The sequence below is a fragment of the Salmo salar genome, chromosome ssa04 (genome assembly GCF_905237065.1).
Source record: "Salmo salar chromosome ssa04, Ssal_v3.1, whole genome shotgun sequence".
Taxonomy (NCBI): domain Eukaryota; kingdom Metazoa; phylum Chordata; class Actinopteri; order Salmoniformes; family Salmonidae; genus Salmo; species Salmo salar.
Window position 1 is genome coordinate 84,111,860 of NC_059445.1, and position 16,981 is coordinate 84,128,840.

General features: G+C 45.6%; 1 non-coding gene and 1 pseudogene across 1 annotated transcript; one reads left to right on the forward strand and one right to left on the reverse strand.

Moving 5' to 3' along the window:
• The first annotated feature begins 291 nt into the window (after positions 1 to 291).
• LOC123742367 (protein phosphatase Slingshot homolog 2-like) overlaps positions 292 to 16,981 on the forward strand; it is a 62,040-nt pseudogene continuing 45,350 nt past the window's right edge.
• Positions 1,712 to 1,785, reverse strand: trnat-ugu (transfer RNA threonine (anticodon UGU)). Its single transcript has one exon. It is a non-coding gene; the product is annotated as a tRNA-Thr (tRNA).

Here is a 16,981-nt window from a genome sequence, read left to right on the forward strand (position 1 = left end):
AAATTCAAACCATGCTTACATTTATATATGATCAAGTGTCTCTATTATGCGTGGGAATACTTGGGAACAAGATTTACAAAATTAAAATCACTTGCTCAGAAAACTTGTGGGGCCACTTGTTAAACTTTTGTCCTGCACTGTCTGTTTCAGCACGTAACAGGTTACATCAGAGTCAATAGATGGAGCTTAATGCACATGCGCTGACCATCCGTCCAGAGGAAACAGCCGGGGAGTAGCTGGTTGTCTGTAAACGAGCGAATAACCCGGGTATAGCGGATTTCTCCCGGAAACAATTATGACCGTATCGCCGTTGTCGCTTTCTCTCAGGCATCTGTTTCCCGGTCGCTGAATGGCACTGGTAACCGTGCAGCGCTCACCCGACCCCAGCACCAGCCCCTGTGTTTCGGTAAGCCATCGTTGTTTCGATCCCCCAACCACCGAATCCCTAGCTGGAAACTTTGGGTTGATTTCCTCTGTTTTTGCCGACTGTTCTTAAGTGTCTAGCTTTTTTATATTTGTGCGCATGCGTAAAAAACTATATTAATTTTGGAATACAGTAGAATCTATGGAGCGCAAAATGTATACATTGTAGCTGTCACTGTTGCGACTAGGTTACCAAGCACAGGCAATGAAACGTGTGTTTATTCTAGAGTGTTACATTGTATCATAGTATAGTTTCAGGAGGAGAAAATATAGGCTACATGTTGTCAGGTGTGTTTCCTATGTGTAGGCTAGTTTAGTCTGTAGTCTACACGCCGGACTAAACATCAGCCAGTGACTGTAGTCTACTGTAAAATAGGCATATTTTCTCCAAAATCACTGGCCTCCCCAAGTCATCTAATATGCCGCTTCATACTAGCTAACTACTTCAACTCCTCTGTGGGGTACGGTTTTGGAATCATAAGTTACGTATTATATCTTTCATATCAGCGAAAAATACTACTACTAATAATAAAGGTGAAATTACTTTGCACCTTTTATAATGCTTGGTTCCCACACGGTCGTATTTCCATGTTACAGCGCTTGTTTAAGGAAAATAGTAGAAAGACTGAGTTATACCAATGCGAATTAACGTTCGCTAACAGCATCTCTGTACACCCTGTGTGTAAACGGAAGACGGACACCACAAACTTGTCACTGGAAAATACTGTTTGCTGCAACTGTGTTTAAAAAAAAAAAAAGTAGGCTACAGTAAGTGTATATTTAGCATTTGGGAAATTATTTTTGATGTGCTATGAATGAGAATCGATTCATGTATAGATTGTTTTGGCTGCCAGAGTCAATTCACCTCTAGTCTCTGTCTAAACAGAACATGTAAACATAGCCGCGGGACATAGGGGTGCTGAGGGTGCTTAAAAATCAGAATGAAAAAATATTTTTTTTTAAGTTTTGATTTTCTCACAGAAGTATTGTACTGTGCCTTTTAATAGTCCAGTGCACCTTTTAATGGTCTTGTATTGGTGGATCGATTTAGCCCCCAAGGCATAGATACACTACATGACCAAAAGTATGTGGACACCTGCTCTTCAAACATCATGGGTATTAATATGGAGCTGGTCCCCCCTTTGCTGCTATAACAGCCTCCACTCTTCTGGGAAGGCTTTCCACTAGATGTTGGAACATTTACATTTTAGTCATTTAGCAGACGCTCTTATCCAGAGCGACTTACAGTAGTGAATGCCTACATTTCATGCATTTTTTGTTCTGTACTGGTCTCCCGTGGGAATCGAACCCACAACCCTGGCATTACAAACACCATGCTCTACCAACTGAGCCACACGGGACATTGCTGCAGGGACTTTCTTGCATTCAGCCACAAGAGCATTAGTGAGGTCGGGCACTGATGTTGGGCGATTAGGCCTGGCTTGCAATCGGCGTTCCAATTCATCCCAAAGGTGTTCGATGGGGTTGAGGTCAGGGCTCTGTGCAGACCAGTCAAGTTCTTCTACACTGATCTCGACAAACCATTTCTGTATGGACCTCACTTTGTGCATGGGGGCATTGTCATGTTAAACAGGAAAGGGCCTTTCTCAAACTGTTGCCACAAAGTTGGAAGCATAGAATTGTCTAGAATCTAATTGTATGCTGTAGTGTTTAAATTTCCCTTCAAAACAGCCCTAGACCATTATTCCTCCTCCACCAAACTTTACAGTTGGCACTATGCATTGGAGCAAGTAGCTTTCACCCGGCATCCGCCAAACCCAGATTCGTCTGTCGAACTGCCAGATGGTGAAGCGTGAATCATCACTCCAGACAATGCATTTCCACAGCTCAAGAGTCCATTGGCGGCGTGCTTCGCCACTCCAGCTGGCATTGTGCATGGTTATCTTAGGCTTGTGTGCGGCTGCTCAGCCATGGAAACTCATTTCATATAGCTCCCGACCGAACAGTTCTTGTGCTGAGCGTTGCTTCCAGAGGCAGTTTCGAACTTCGGTGTTGCAACCGAGGACAGGCGATTTTTCACGCTTCAGGGCTTGGCGTTCCTGTTCTGTGAGCTTGTGTAGCCTACCACTCGTGGCTGAGCCATTGTTGCTCCTAGGCATTTCCACTTCACAACAACAGCACTTACTGGGACAGCTCTAGCGGGCAGAAATTTGAAGAACTGACTTGTTGGAAAGGTGGCATCTGTGACGGTGCCACGTTGAAAGTCACTGAGCTCTTTAGTAAGGCCATTCTACTGCCGATATTTGTCTATGGACAGTACATTGCTGTGTACTCGATTTTATACACCTGTCAGCAACGGGTGTGGCTGAAATAGCCCGAATCCACTCACTTGAAGGGGTGTCCACATACTTTTGTGTGTGTATATATAGTGTACATTTTTCAACCATTTTCCATCTCTAAAAAGTAGGCACAGGTAATGGCTTTGATTTCTGGATAAACTGAGGGGAAAAGGGGTCTTTAGAAAACATCGACCAGAAAAAGTCTTAAAAGGTATCAGAAATACATCAAAACACAATGTTGACGTAAAGACCGCTAAACTATCAAAATAAAGAAGATTGCACACTCCATTTATAAAACTCCCCGGCAGTTTAATGGGTATTATACCAACGTTTCGGCATCACTGTGCCTTCCTCAGGGTGACGTAAAGACCCCTGCCAACTTATATCAACACTTTTATATTTCGTTTTGGAGAAATTGTTTACCTTCTGTAAGTTTAAAAATACTTTTTGAATGTCTCTCCTCATGAGGAGGAGGTTAACCTCTATGGGCTAGGTGGGACGAGGCGTCCCACCGTGGTGCACTCCATCAACAGCAGGTGCATTTCAAGAGCGGCAAATTTGAATCCAAATAAATGTCAAAATTCAAATTTTTCAAACATACAACTATTTTACACCCTTTGAAAGATAAACATCTCCTTAATCTAACCACGTTTTACGATTTCAAAAAGGTTTTACGCGAAAGCATAAATTTAGAGTATGTTAGGACAGTACATTTACAAGAGTTGTGTGTAATGTTTTGTCAATTCAAAGACAGGGTCACCAAAACCATAAAACCAGCTAAAATGATGCACTAACCTTTTACAATCTCCATCAGATGACACTCCTAGGACATTATGTTAGACAATGCATGCATTTTTAGTTCTATCAAGTTCATATTTATATCCAAAAACAGCGTTTTACTATGGCATTGATGTTGTTGAAATCGTTTCCCTCCAATAACCGGCAGTCAAGTCAGCATCACAAATTAAATAATTAAAATTAGAAAACATTGGTAAAATATTATATTGTCATTTAAAGAATTATAGATTTACATCTCTTGAACGCAATCAACTTGCCAGATTTAAAAATAACCTTACTGGGAAATCACACTTTGCAATAATCTGAGCACTGCGCCCAGAAAAATACGCGTTGCGATACAGACTAGTCGTCATGTTGGGGAGATCTAAAATCGAAAATACTATGTAAATAATCCATTACCTTTGATTCTCTTCATCAGATGTCACTTCCAGGTATCACAGGTCCATAACAAATGTAGTTTTGTTCAAAAAAAGCTCATCATTTATGTCCAAAAATCTCCGTCTTGTTAGCACATGATCTAAGCCCGCCGGACTTCACTTCATGAACGAGGGGAAAAATATATTTACGTTCGTTCAAACATGTCAAACGTTGTATAGCATAAATCATTAGGGCCTTTTTTAACCAGAACATGAATAATATTCAAGGTGGACGAATGCATACTCTTTTATAACGTATTGGAACGAGGGTACCCAACATGAACTCGCGCGCCAGGTGTCTAATGGGCCATCATCGTTCCATGGCTCTTGTTCGGTCAGATCTCCCTCCAGAAGACTCAAAACACTTTGTAAAGGCTGGTGACATCTAGTGGAAGCAATAGGAAGTGCCAAAATATTCCTCAGCCCCTGTGTTTTTCAATGGCATAGGTTTAAAGGTAATACAACACATCAGGTATCCACTTCCTGTCAGAAAATGTCTCAGGGTTTTGCCTGCCAAATGAGTTCGGTTATACTCACAGACACCATTCAAACAGTTTTAGAAACTTTAGAGTGTTTTCTATCCATATATAATAAGTATATGCATATTCTAGTTACTGGGTAGGATTAGTAACCAGATTAAATCGGGTATATTTTTTTTATCCAGCCGTGCAAATACTGCCCCCTAGCCCCAACAGGATAATGAAACTTCACAGAAATAACAAGTAATGGTAGACCTACAATAGTCATTGTACTGATTACAATTTTTGTTTAGGAATTATTAAGTCATTTAAAACTCGGAATTCTGTTACCAAATTGGTAAACAGAATTACCAAAAATCCGTAATGGAATTACTGCAACTGGTTTGGCTTCAATGGGAAATCATAATAGTCATCTGCTACTGTCCTCGCTTCCACTGGCATACTGTCATGTTCAGCTCATAACTGTTTTCTATGTCTTTCTGTTATCTGGTGTTAAAACAGTCTGAGTCTGGACAACCTCTCGCTCTCTCTCTCTCTCTCTCTCTCTCTCTCTTTCTCCCCCCAGTTAATGTAACCTCTCCTAGCTCTTACTGACACCTACCCATGATCCCCTGCTCTTTCCATTTACTGTAAACAGTATCCTCACCCACTGAGCACCGACTGACACCGGACCTCCATGGACGTTGAAAACTAGTTTAAATTTGACAGTCCACCCTGGCCTTGATGTTAACGTCCACAGACGGACCGGACTGAACCTATGATAGACGTATGTTTCTCAAGTTTGGATAGTAAAATACAGTACTGTATAGTGAGTAGAGTACAGTAAACTACAGTACTGAGTACAATACAGTACAGTACAATACACTACAGTACAGTGAGTAGAGTACAGTAAACTACAGTACTGAGTTTGTACAGTACAATACACTACAGTACAGTGAGTAGAGCACAGTAGACTACAGTACAATACAGTAGTACAGTATAATACAGCACAGTACACTACAGACAAGTCCAGTACAGTATATTGTACTGTACTGAACGCTACTGTACTGAACTCTACCTTATCACTGATAAACCCCACAGAAGAAGAAGAGGCGGGGAAAACAATGGTAGCTAGCTATAGCTAGTACACAGAGTATCCTTCGCCCCCGTCTTTTGGGCACTGTTTTCCTGCAGTTCTGTTAACGACAGCGAGGGCAGGTGTTCGGCAGGCGGGAGCGAATGACGCTGTGTGCTAGCTTAGCCAGCTGGTCATTGTGTCAACCCCCCCCCCTCCCGCCTGCTATGTACAAATGAGAAGCAAAGGGATGCTCCTGATTACAAAGCAAGTAATATGACTTGTATGTCTTCACGCTCTCTTGAGAACCTTGTTGAGCCAGTCCAGGATGAAGTGTGCCTACCTGCGACGACAGGTGTAGTGGAAACTTCCAAAGTTTTCCCTGAGAATCCTAACAGAGATGATTCTGGACCGGGAGGAGTGAGATTTTTGGAAAGTGTGGATTCCTGCTTTTTGTCCGACCCATACATTGTGTCCGGCTGGGTAAATGACAAACTGGGAATGGTTAGATCTGTGAGTTTCGAGAAGTGGAATTGTTTAGATTTTTTGTGTGTATCCGCCTCCCAGAGGAAGCTGGCGCAGAGAAAATCACAGAAGATAGATGAGGTAGTTGCAGCAGAGAAATATTTTGAGTGTGAGATTTTAGAGCAGAAGATCGACAGGGAGAGTTTTGAGAGAAGGGGTTTCATCCTCCCAGGCTGATGTAAGATTGTTTAGGGCCAAGTAATATTATTAATAATAATTTATTATATTTCTAATAATAAAAACAAAGTAAAAAAAATAACTACATCACTGTGTGCTAGCAGTTATATATCTGTCAATCCAATTCCTAAAATGTTTTTCTCTTCAGCTCTTGAATTTGAAAAGTGGAACAATAGTAGTGGTGGACTTCTCCCCTCTTCTTGTCCGTCTGACCAATGTTTAGGTATTATTTCTATTATATTTGGTCAGGACGTGGCAGAGGTATATTTGTTTTGTATTATGGGGTTTTGTGTGTGGTGTAGTGGGGTGTGTTAGTTTGGTATAGGTTCTAGGTTTGTTTTTCTATGTGTAGTTTTGGGTGCTGGACTCTCAATTGGGGCAGGTGTTTCTAGTTGCCTCTGATTGGGAGTCCTATAAGTAGGTGTGTGTTTGTTTGGTTTTCGTGGGTAGTTGTCCTTGCACTGCATTGTAGGAGCCTGCAAGACTGTTGCTGTCGTAAGTTCTGTTTATTGTTTTTTCAAGTGGATGCTTTACGTGTTTTTTATTTAAATAAACATGAGTGTCCACAATCCCACTGCGCCTTGGTCCATTCCTAACGACGGACGTTACAGAACTACCCACCACCAAAGGACCAAGCAGCGGAAGAGGAGGAAGCCACAGGAGAACAAAATGGAGGAATGGACATGGGAGGACGTCCTAGACGGCAAGGGAGCCTACACCTGGGAAGAGATCCTGGCCGGAAGGGATTGCCTCCAATGGGAACAGGTGGAGGCACTCAGGAGAGTGGAGGCAGCTGGACAGAGGAACCAACGCGAACGTTATGCTGGAACACGGCTGGCGAGGAAGCCGGAGAGGCACCCCAATACATTTTTTGGGGGGAGCACCGGGTAGTTTGGCCAGGCCAAGGAAGAGCCGTAAGCCAGCTACCCGTGACTACAGGGAGGTGCGTATGAGGTGGAGGGCGCCATGTTACGCTGAGGTACGCACCATCTCGCCTATACGGACGCACAGCCCAGTCCGCCCGGTACCAGCGCCCCGCAGGTGCCAGGGCAAGGTGAGCATCGAGCCGGAAGGGGTGATGCCAACCCTGCACTCAAGACCGCCAGTGCGCCCTTTCGGTCCGGTGTTTCCCGCTAGACGCACTAGCATGGAGGTGCGTGTCTCCAGGCTGGCACGTCCAGTACCAGCCCCACGCATCAGGCGTCTAGTGTGTCAGTCCAGTCTCGCCAGTCAAGAGTCACCAGGGCTGCCCGCCAGTCGTAAGTCTCCAGAGCTGCCCGCCAGTCGTAAGTCACCAGAGCTGCCTGCCAGTCAGGAGCCGCCAGAGCCGCCCGCTAGTCAGGAGCCGCCAGAGCCGCCCGCTAGTCAGGAGATGCCAGAGTTGCCCGTCTAACCGGAGATGCCAGAGTGGCCCGACTGCCCGGAGCCGCCAGAGTGGCCCGACTGCCCGGAGCCGCCAGGAGTGGCCCGACTGCCCGGAGCCGCCAGAGTGGCCCGACTGCCCGGAGCCGCCAAAGTGGCCCGACTGCCCGGAGCCGCCAGAGTGGCCTGCCTGTTCGGGGCTGCCAGAGTGCCCTGCCTGTCTGGATAAGCCCGAGTGGCCCTCCTGTTCTCCGGCCCAGCCCGAGTGGCCCTCCGGTCCTCCGGCCCAGCCCGAGTGGCCCTCCTGTCCTCCGGCCCAGCCCGAGTGGCCCTCCTGTCCTCCGGCCCAGCCCGAGTGGCCCTCCTGTCCTCCGGCCCAGCCCGAGTGGCCCTCCTGTCCTCCGGCCCAGCCCGAGTGGCCCCTCCTGTCCTCCGGCCCAGCCCGAGTGGCCCTCCTGTTCTCCGGCCCAGCCCGAGTGGCCCTCCGGTCCTCCGGCCCAGCCCGAGTGGCCCTCCAGTCCTCCGGCCCAGCCCAAGTGGCCCTCCTGTTCTCCGGCCCAGCCCGGAGTGGCCCTCCGGTCCTCCGGCCCAGTCCGAGTGGCCCCTCCTGTCCTCCGGCCCAGCCAGAGTGGCCCTCTGGTCCTCCGGCCCAGCCCGAGTGGCCCTCCGGTCCTCCGGCCCAGCCCGAGTGGCCCTCCTGTCCTCCGGCCCAGCCCGAGTGGTCCTCCTGTCCTCCGGCCCAGCCCGAGTGGTCCGTCTGCCAGGGTCAGCCCGAGTGGCCCGTCTGCCCGGCGCAGCTAGCGGCGCCACCAAAGTGGGCGACGCCAAAGGTGGAGCGAGGTCCACGTCCTGCACCTGAGCCACCTCCAGGATAGGTGGGTTGGGGAGGGAGGGTGTAGCACAATGCCGTCGTTGACGGCAGCCACCCTCCCTTCCCTCCCTTATTGTTTAGGGGGTATTGCTTTTTGGTTTTGTTGGGGTAATGGGGATTTTTTGTGTTTTCTTTTAAGGTGCATTCCGGGGTCTGCACCTTTAGGGGGGGTAATGTCACGTCCTGACCAATATTTAGGTATTATTTCTATTATATTTGGTCAGGACGGGCAGAGGTATATTTGTTTTGTATTATGGGGTTTTGTGTGTGGTGTAGTGGGGTGTGTTAGTTTGGTATAGGTTCTAGGTTTGTTTTTCTATGTGTAGTTTTTGGGTGCTGGACTCTCAATTGGAGGCAGGTGTTTCTAGTTGCCTCTGATTGGGAGTCCTATAAGTAGGTGTGTGTTTGTTTGGTTTTCGTGGGTAGTTGTCCTTGCACTGCGTTGTAGGAGCCTGCAAGACTGTTGCTGTCGTAAGTTCTGTTTATTGTTTTTTCAAGTGGATGCTTTACGTGTTTTTTATTTAAATAAACATGAGTGTCCACAATCCCGCTGCGCCTTGGTCCATTCCTAACGACGGACGTTACACTTCTGGAACAATAGTAGTGGTGGACTTCTCCCCTCTTCTGGAACAATAGTAGTGGTGGACTTCTCCCCTCGTCTGGAACAATAGTAGTGGTGGACTTCTCCCCTCGTCTGGAACAATAGTAGTGGTGGACTTCTCCCCTCGTCTGGAACAATAGTAGTGGTGGACTTCTCCCCTCGTCTGGAACAATAGTAGTGGTGGACTTCTCCCCTCGTCTGGAACAATAGTAGTGGTGGACTTCTCCCCTCGTCTGGAACAATAGTAGTGGTTTCACTTCTCCCCTCGTCTGGAACAATAGTAGTGGTGGACTTCTCCCCTCGTCTGGAACAATAGTAGTGGTTTCACTTCTCCCCTCGTCTGGAACAATAGTAGTGGTGGACTTCTCCCCTCGTCTGGAACAATAGCACTGAAACTAAAGGAGTATTTACCTTATTTGGTCTATACCTGAAGGGCCTCGAGCAGGTTTGGTCTTTCATGTTTTTATACTTCAGCAACGAAGTCAGGTAAGTTGGAAGCTTGTGGAGTAGGACTTTGTAAAACAAAAAGGTAATAATGAGGTGATCTACGGTAGAAATACTTTCCCATTGTTCCTCAAAAATGCCACGTATGATATTCCATTTTTTAGCTCTGAGTCTCTACTTTTATCCAATATAAAAAAAAACTATTTCAAATTTTGCTAATATGACCGACTCGAGGTGGTGAGTCACATATTAGTAAAAAGTAAAAGTTCATTTAAATTACTTAGGAATGGTGGACACTTTGGAGAGGTGTGTGGCAGTTTTAATGAGGACCAACCAACCATTTGATACAGGATGCAGTTGTGAGTATTAAAACTGTCACCTGTGATAAAACGAAGGGTGCTATAGTAGATGGCATCTAAAGGTTTAAAAGTAGTTGCTGCAGCAATCTGGTAAACGGTGTCACCATAGTCAAGAACTCGCAGAAAAGTTGACTGTACAATCTGCTTCCTGCTATTTAGGGAGAGGAAAGATCTATATAAAAAAATAAGCCCCATTTAAATCTAGGCTTTTTAACTAGCTCAACCTCATTTATTTTTTTAAACATCAAGTTTTTGTCAATCCAAATACCGAGGCTGGAACCCAATCGATGGGAGAACCATCCAATGAATAAATAAATATGTAGTTCATCTGAAACATTTTTCTTTTGGCGAGAATTCGAGAACAACAAAACAACAAGTTTTAAACCTACCAGGGCTTTCTGTAAGGCAAACAAAGTCACATTGCAGTTCTAACAGCCTTGTCAACAGTTGGGTCAATGGCATATACAGTGAAAATATTCAGACCCCTTGACTTTTTCCACATTTTGTTACGTTACAGCCATATTCTAAAATCGATTTAAATACTATTTTTTTCCTCATTAATCTATACACAATACCCCATTATGACATCACAATACCCCATAATGACAAAGCGAAAACCAGGATTTTAGCAAATGCATTACAAAAAAAAAAAAACAGAAATACCTTATTTACATAAGTATTCAGACCCTTTGCTATGAGACTCCAAATTGAGCTCAGGTGCATCCTGTTTCCGTTGATCATCCTTGAGATGTTTCTACAACTTGATTGGAGTCCACCTGTGGTAAATTCAATTGATTGGACATGATTTGGAAAGGCACGCACCTGTCTATATAAGGTAACACAGTTGACAGTGCATGTCAGAGTAAAAGCCAAGCCATGAGGTCGATGGAATTGTCTGTAGAGCTTAAGGCACAGATCTGGGGAAGGGTACCAAAAAATGTCTGCAGCATTGAAGTTCCTCAAGAACACAGTGGCCTCCATCATTCTTAAATGGAAGAAGTTTGGAACCACCAAGAATCTTCCTAGAGCTGGCCGCCCGGCCGAACTGAGCAATCGGGGGAGAAGGGCCTTGGTCAGGGAGGTGACCAAGAACCCAATGGTCATTGATAGGGCTCCAAAGATCCTCTGTGGAGATGGTTGTCCTTCTGGATGGTTTTCCCATCTCTGCAGCACTCCACCAATCAGGCCTTTATGGTAGAGTGGCCAGATGGAAGCCACTCCTCAGTAAAAGGAACATGACAGGTTGGAGTTTGCCAAAAGGCACCTAAAGGACTCTCACACCATGAGAAACGAGAGTCTCTGGTCTGATGAAACCAAGAGTGAACTCTTTGGCCTGAATGCCAAGCGTCACGTCTCGAGGAAACCTCACACCATCCCAACGGTGAAGTATGGTGGTGGCAGCATCATGCTGTGGGGATGTTTTTCAGCGGCAGGGACTGGGACACTAGTCAGGATCAAGGGAAAGATTAACAAAGCAAAGTACAGAGAGATCCATGATGAAAACCTGCTCCAGAGCGCTCAGGACCTTAGACTTCGGCGACGTTCACCTTCCAACAGGACAACAACCCTAAGCACACAGCCAAGACAACACTTTGGGAAAAGTCTCTGAATGTCCTTGACGGGCCCAGCCAGAGCCCGGGCTTGAAACCGATCAAACATCTCTGAAGAGACCTGAAAATAGCTACGCAGCAACACTCCCCATCCAACCTGACAGAGCTTGAGAGGATCTGCAGAGAAGAATGGGAGAAACTCCCCAAATACAGGTGTGCCAAGTTTGTGTCGTCATACCCAAGAAGACTCAAGGCTGTAATCGCTGCTTAAGGTGCTTCAACAAAGTACTGAGTAAAGGGTCTGACTTCTTATGTAAATGTGATATTTCAGTTTAGTTATAAAATAATTACAAAATTCCTAAAAAAAATCCTAAAAACCTGTTTTTGCTTTGTCATTATGGGGTATTGTATGTAAATTGATGAGGGGGAAAAAAAGTATAATCCATTTTAGAATAATGCTGTAATGCAACAAATTGTGGAAAAGGTCAAGGGGTCTGAATACTTTCTGAATGCTCTGTATATCTGCCTCAACGAGGACTATCCGGAAGCTGTGCGCCAGAAGAGGAAAGAACTGATCCCAGCCATGAAAGCTGCCAGAGCACGTGGCGACATCGCTTACATCTGCTATGACAGGCTCATTGTTCACCCTCCCTCCCAGAAGCCTGGAAGGGATGAGAGAGCCAAGCCTTTGGGTTCATAGCTTCAACCCCTCAGCACAAAACAACACACACACACACACACACACACACACACACACACACACACACACACACACACACACACACACACACACACACACACACACACACACACACACACACACACACACACACACACACACACACACTAACTGATTAATGGACTGCTGAATGTATATTTTTTTCTCTTGCTTTGTCTGCTCTTTTCAGTAGTATGTCTATATCTGATAAGCTACCCAGGAAAGGGATGAAAATAGCCCATATTAATATATGTAGCCTTAGAAATAAGGTTCATGAAATCAATTACTTGCTAACGTCAGATAACATTCATATATTAGCCACTTACTTAGATAATTCATTTGATGATACATCAGTAGCAATACAAGGATATAACATTTATAGAAGAGACAGAAATGCTTATGGGGGAGAAGTTGCTGTATATATTCAGAGCCATATCCCTGTAATGCTTAGAGAAGATCTTATGTCAAGTGGTATTAAAGTGTTATTGAAGTGTTGTGGTTGCAGGTTCACTTGGCACATCTAAAGCCTTTTCTTTTGGAGTGTTGCTATAGGCCACCAAGTGCTAATAGTCAGTATCTAAATAACATGTGTGAAATGTATGATGTTAACAGAGAGGTCTGCTTTCTTGGGGACCTGAATATTAACTGGTTTTCATCAAGCTGTCTGCTCAAGAGGAAGCTTCTCACTGTAACCAGTGCCTGTAATCTGGTTCAGGTTATTAATCAACCTACCGTGGTGTTTACAAACACTACAGGAACAACTTCAGACACTTGTATTGATCACATTTGTACTTTGTTCTAAAGCTGTATCTGTACCCAGTGATCACAATATAGTGGCTAAATCCAGGAAAGACAAAGTTCTGAAAGCTGGGCCCAAAATAGTGTATAAGAGCTCATAAAAAATATTTTTTTTGTGACTTATGTGGATGATGTTATAAATATTTGTTGGTCTGATGTGATTAATAAGGTGCATCCAGACGCTGCACTTGATGAATTTATGAAATAGTTTTTTCCTATTATTGATAAACTGACTGTTGGAACTGTTAAGGCTTCATGGATTGAGGAGGAATTGAAAATGGTATGGTTAAAAGAGATGGGACAAAAGGAGTGGCTGCACATCTGGCTTACTGCAAATTTAAGAATGTATGTGACTAAACTCAACAAAAAGAAGAATAAACTGTATTATGAAGCCAAGATCAATGATATAAAGAATAATGGAAAAAAAAAAGTTGCAGTACTTTAAATTAAATTATGGGCAGAAAGACAAATTCAAATCCATTTTCCATTAAATCAGATTGCTTATTCATCACAACCATTTGATGTTGCCAATTATTTTAATGATTACTTCATTGGAAAAGTGGGCAAACTTAGGCAGGAAATGCCAACAACGAATAGTGAGCCGTCGTACTCGTATATAAAATAATGAAAGAAAAGCATTGCAAGTTTATATTTTGTAAAGTTAGTGTAGGAGATGTGGATTATTTATTTTTTGTTATTGATCAATAATGACAAACGTCCTGGCATTGATAACTTAGATGGAAAGCTACTGAGGATGGTAGCTGACTCTATACCCACTCCTATCTGTCATATCTTTAATCTAAGTCTAGAGGAAAGTCTTTGTCCTCAGGCCTGGACGGAAGCCAAAGTCATTCCGCTACCAAAAGAGTGGTATAGCGACCTTTTCCTGATTCTAACAGCAGACCAATCATCTGTTTGACCAAATACAATGCTTCTCTGTAAACAAATTAACAACAGACTTTCCAGCATGCTTTATAGAGAATGGCACTCAACATGTACTGTACTGACAAACATTTCTGATGATTGGTTGAAAGAAATTGATAAGAAGACTGTGGGAGCTGTACTGTTCGATTTCAGTGCAGACTTTGACATTATTTACCATAACCTGTTGTTGAGAGAACTTCTGTGTTATGGCTTTTCAACCTCTGCCATATCGTGGATTCATAGCTATCTATCTAATAAAACTGAGGGTTTTCTTTAATGGAAGCTTCTCTAATGTCAAACATGTAAAGTGTGGTGTACCGCTCGGCAGCTCTCTAGGCCCTCTACTCTTTTCTGTTTTGGAATGGGTAGCGAGTAATAAACTGGTCCTGAACATCTCTAAAACTAAGAGCATTGCATTTGGTATAAATCATTCCCTAAGTTCTAGACCTCAGCTGAATCTGGTAAGGAATGGTGTGGCTGTTGAACAAGCTGAGGAGACTAAATTACTTGGCGTTACCTTAGATTGTAAACTGTCATGAGCAAAACATATAGATTCAATGGTTGTACAGATCGGGAGAGGTCTGTCCGTAAAACAGAGATGCTCTGCTTTTATGACACCGCACTCCAAAAAGCAAGTCCTGCAGCCTCTAGTCTTGTCTTATTTTGATTATTGTCCAGTCGTGTGGTCGAAAGTGCTGCAAGGAAAGACCTAGTTAAGCTGCTCTTCATTGTAATCAAAGGGCTAATATACATACTATGCATGCCAGTCTCTCTTGGCAGAGTTGAGTTGAGGTCGAGACTGACTGCATCGCTTCTTCTTTTTATAAGAAACATTAATGCATTAAAAATTCCAAATTATTTGCATAGTCAACTTACACACAGCTCTGACACACACACTTACCCCAGATGAGTCTGACATGCCCAGGTCAGAAATGGAGGTCCCGGCTACAAGAGCCAACCGCGACGTGAGACAAGCTTTGCCGGTTACAGCCAGCTAACCTAGCTAATCGGAGCTAGCATGCTAATGGGTCCGGGGTCCGGCAAAAAAAATCCAGCCGAACACGGCATGTTAAAAGCAGCACCGACAACGTGGTCCCCAAAAAACAAAACACTTAAAAGGTTTTAAAAGTATAAAATGTAAAAAGTGTCTTTAGAAATATTAACTTAGAGTAACGTTTATTTTTGTTGCTGAGTTTACACTCACCCACTCATACACACATCTACCCTCACCCACTCATACACACTGCTACCCTCACCCCCTCAACCTAATAACCACCACCATGTTTCTCGTTGTTGTCAGTGCTTATCCTTGAACTGTCTCGTGACCAGTTGAGCCAGTTTGGAGTCAACGACAGTGCTGAGTTAGAGGTCAGGGGGGAGAACTTTCCTCGCCAGAATGTGTGGATCTTGCACCCCCCCCCACACACACACTGTGTCCCATGACTCGATGTGTGTGTGTTTGTGACATTCTGACTGTGAGATGTCTATAAAGATGCCCGCTGGGTGTTCTCTCTCTCTCTCTCTCTCTCTCTCTCTCTCTCTCTCTGGAAGCCTGTGGTGAACCTGGCCAGCTCCACTGCTGTGTTGCCATAACAACGAGGGCCTTTGAGAGCCACACACTGCTGCTGTAAGAGTCCATGGAGTCAAGGGAATCCAGCACTCAGTAGATCACTACAGCCTTTCTTCTCTGACTGATGGGCTAAGTGGTCCATCTCTCTGGCGGTGGGGGATTCACCTCATCTCTCTGGCTGAGGGGGGATTCACCTCATCTCTCTGGCTGAGGGTGGTGGGGGATTCACCTCATCTCTCTGGCTGAGGGTGGTGGGGGATTCACCTCATCTCTCTGGTTGATGGTGGTGGGGGATTCACCTCATCTCTCTGGTGGTGGGGGATTCACCTCATCTCTCTGGTTGATGGTGGTGGGGGATTCACCTCATCTCTCTGGTGGTGGGGGATTCACCTCATCTCTCTGGTTGATGGTGGTGGGGGATTCACCTCATCTCTCTGGTGGTGGGGGATTCACCTCATCTCTCTGGCTGAGGGTGGTGGGGGATTCACCTCATCTCTCTGGTGGTGGGGGATTCACCTCATCTCTCTGGTGGTGGGGGATTCACCTCATCTCTCTGGCTGAGGGTGGTGGGGGATTCACCTCATCTCTCTGGTGGTGGGGATTCACCTCATCTCTCTGGCTGAGGGGGATTCACCTCATCTCTCTGGTTAAGGGTGGTGGGGGATTCACCTCATCTCTCTGGTGGTGGGGGATTCACCTCATCTCTCTGGTGGTGGGGGGATTCACCTCATCTCTCTGGCTGAGGGGGATTCACCTCATCTCTCTGGCTGAGGGTGGTGGGGGATTCACCTCATCTCTCTGGTGGTGGGGGATTCACCTCATCTCTCTGGTGGTGGGGGATTCACCTCATCTCTCTGGTTGAGGGGGATTCACTTCATCTCTCTGGCTGAGGGTGGTGGGGATTCACCTCATCTCTCTGGTGGTGGGGGATTCACCTCATCTCTCTGGTTGAGGGTGGTGGGGGATTCACCTCATCTCTCTGGTTGAGGGTGGTGGGGGATTCACCTCATCTCTCTGGTGGTGGGGATTCACCTCATCTCTCTGGTTGAGGGTGGTGGGGGATTCACCTCATCTCTCTGGTTGAGGGTGGTGGGGGATTCACCTCATCTCTCTGGCTGAGGGTGGTGGGGATTCACCTCATCTCTCTGGCTCAGGGTGGTGGGGGATTCACCTCATCTCTCTGGCTGAGGGTGGGGGGGATTCTCTTCATCTCTCTGGCTGAGGGTGGTGGGGGATTCACCTCATCTCTCTGGCTGATGGTGGTGGGGGATTCACCTCATCTCTCTGGTGGTGGGGATTCACCTCATCTCTCTGGTTGAGGGCGGTGGGGGATTCACTTCATCTCTCTGGTGGTGGGGATTCACCTCATCTCTCTGGTTGAGGGTGGTGGGGGATTCACCTCATCTCTCTGGTTGAGGGTGGTGGGGGATTCACCTCATCTCTCTGGTTGAGGGTGGTGGGGGATTCACCTCATCTCTCTGGATGAGGGGGATTCACCTCATCTCTCTGGCTGAGGGGTGGTGGGGGATTTACCTCATCTCTCTGGTGGTGGGGATTCACCTCATCTCTCTGGCTGAGGGGGATTCACCTCATCTCTCTGCTGCATGCTCTG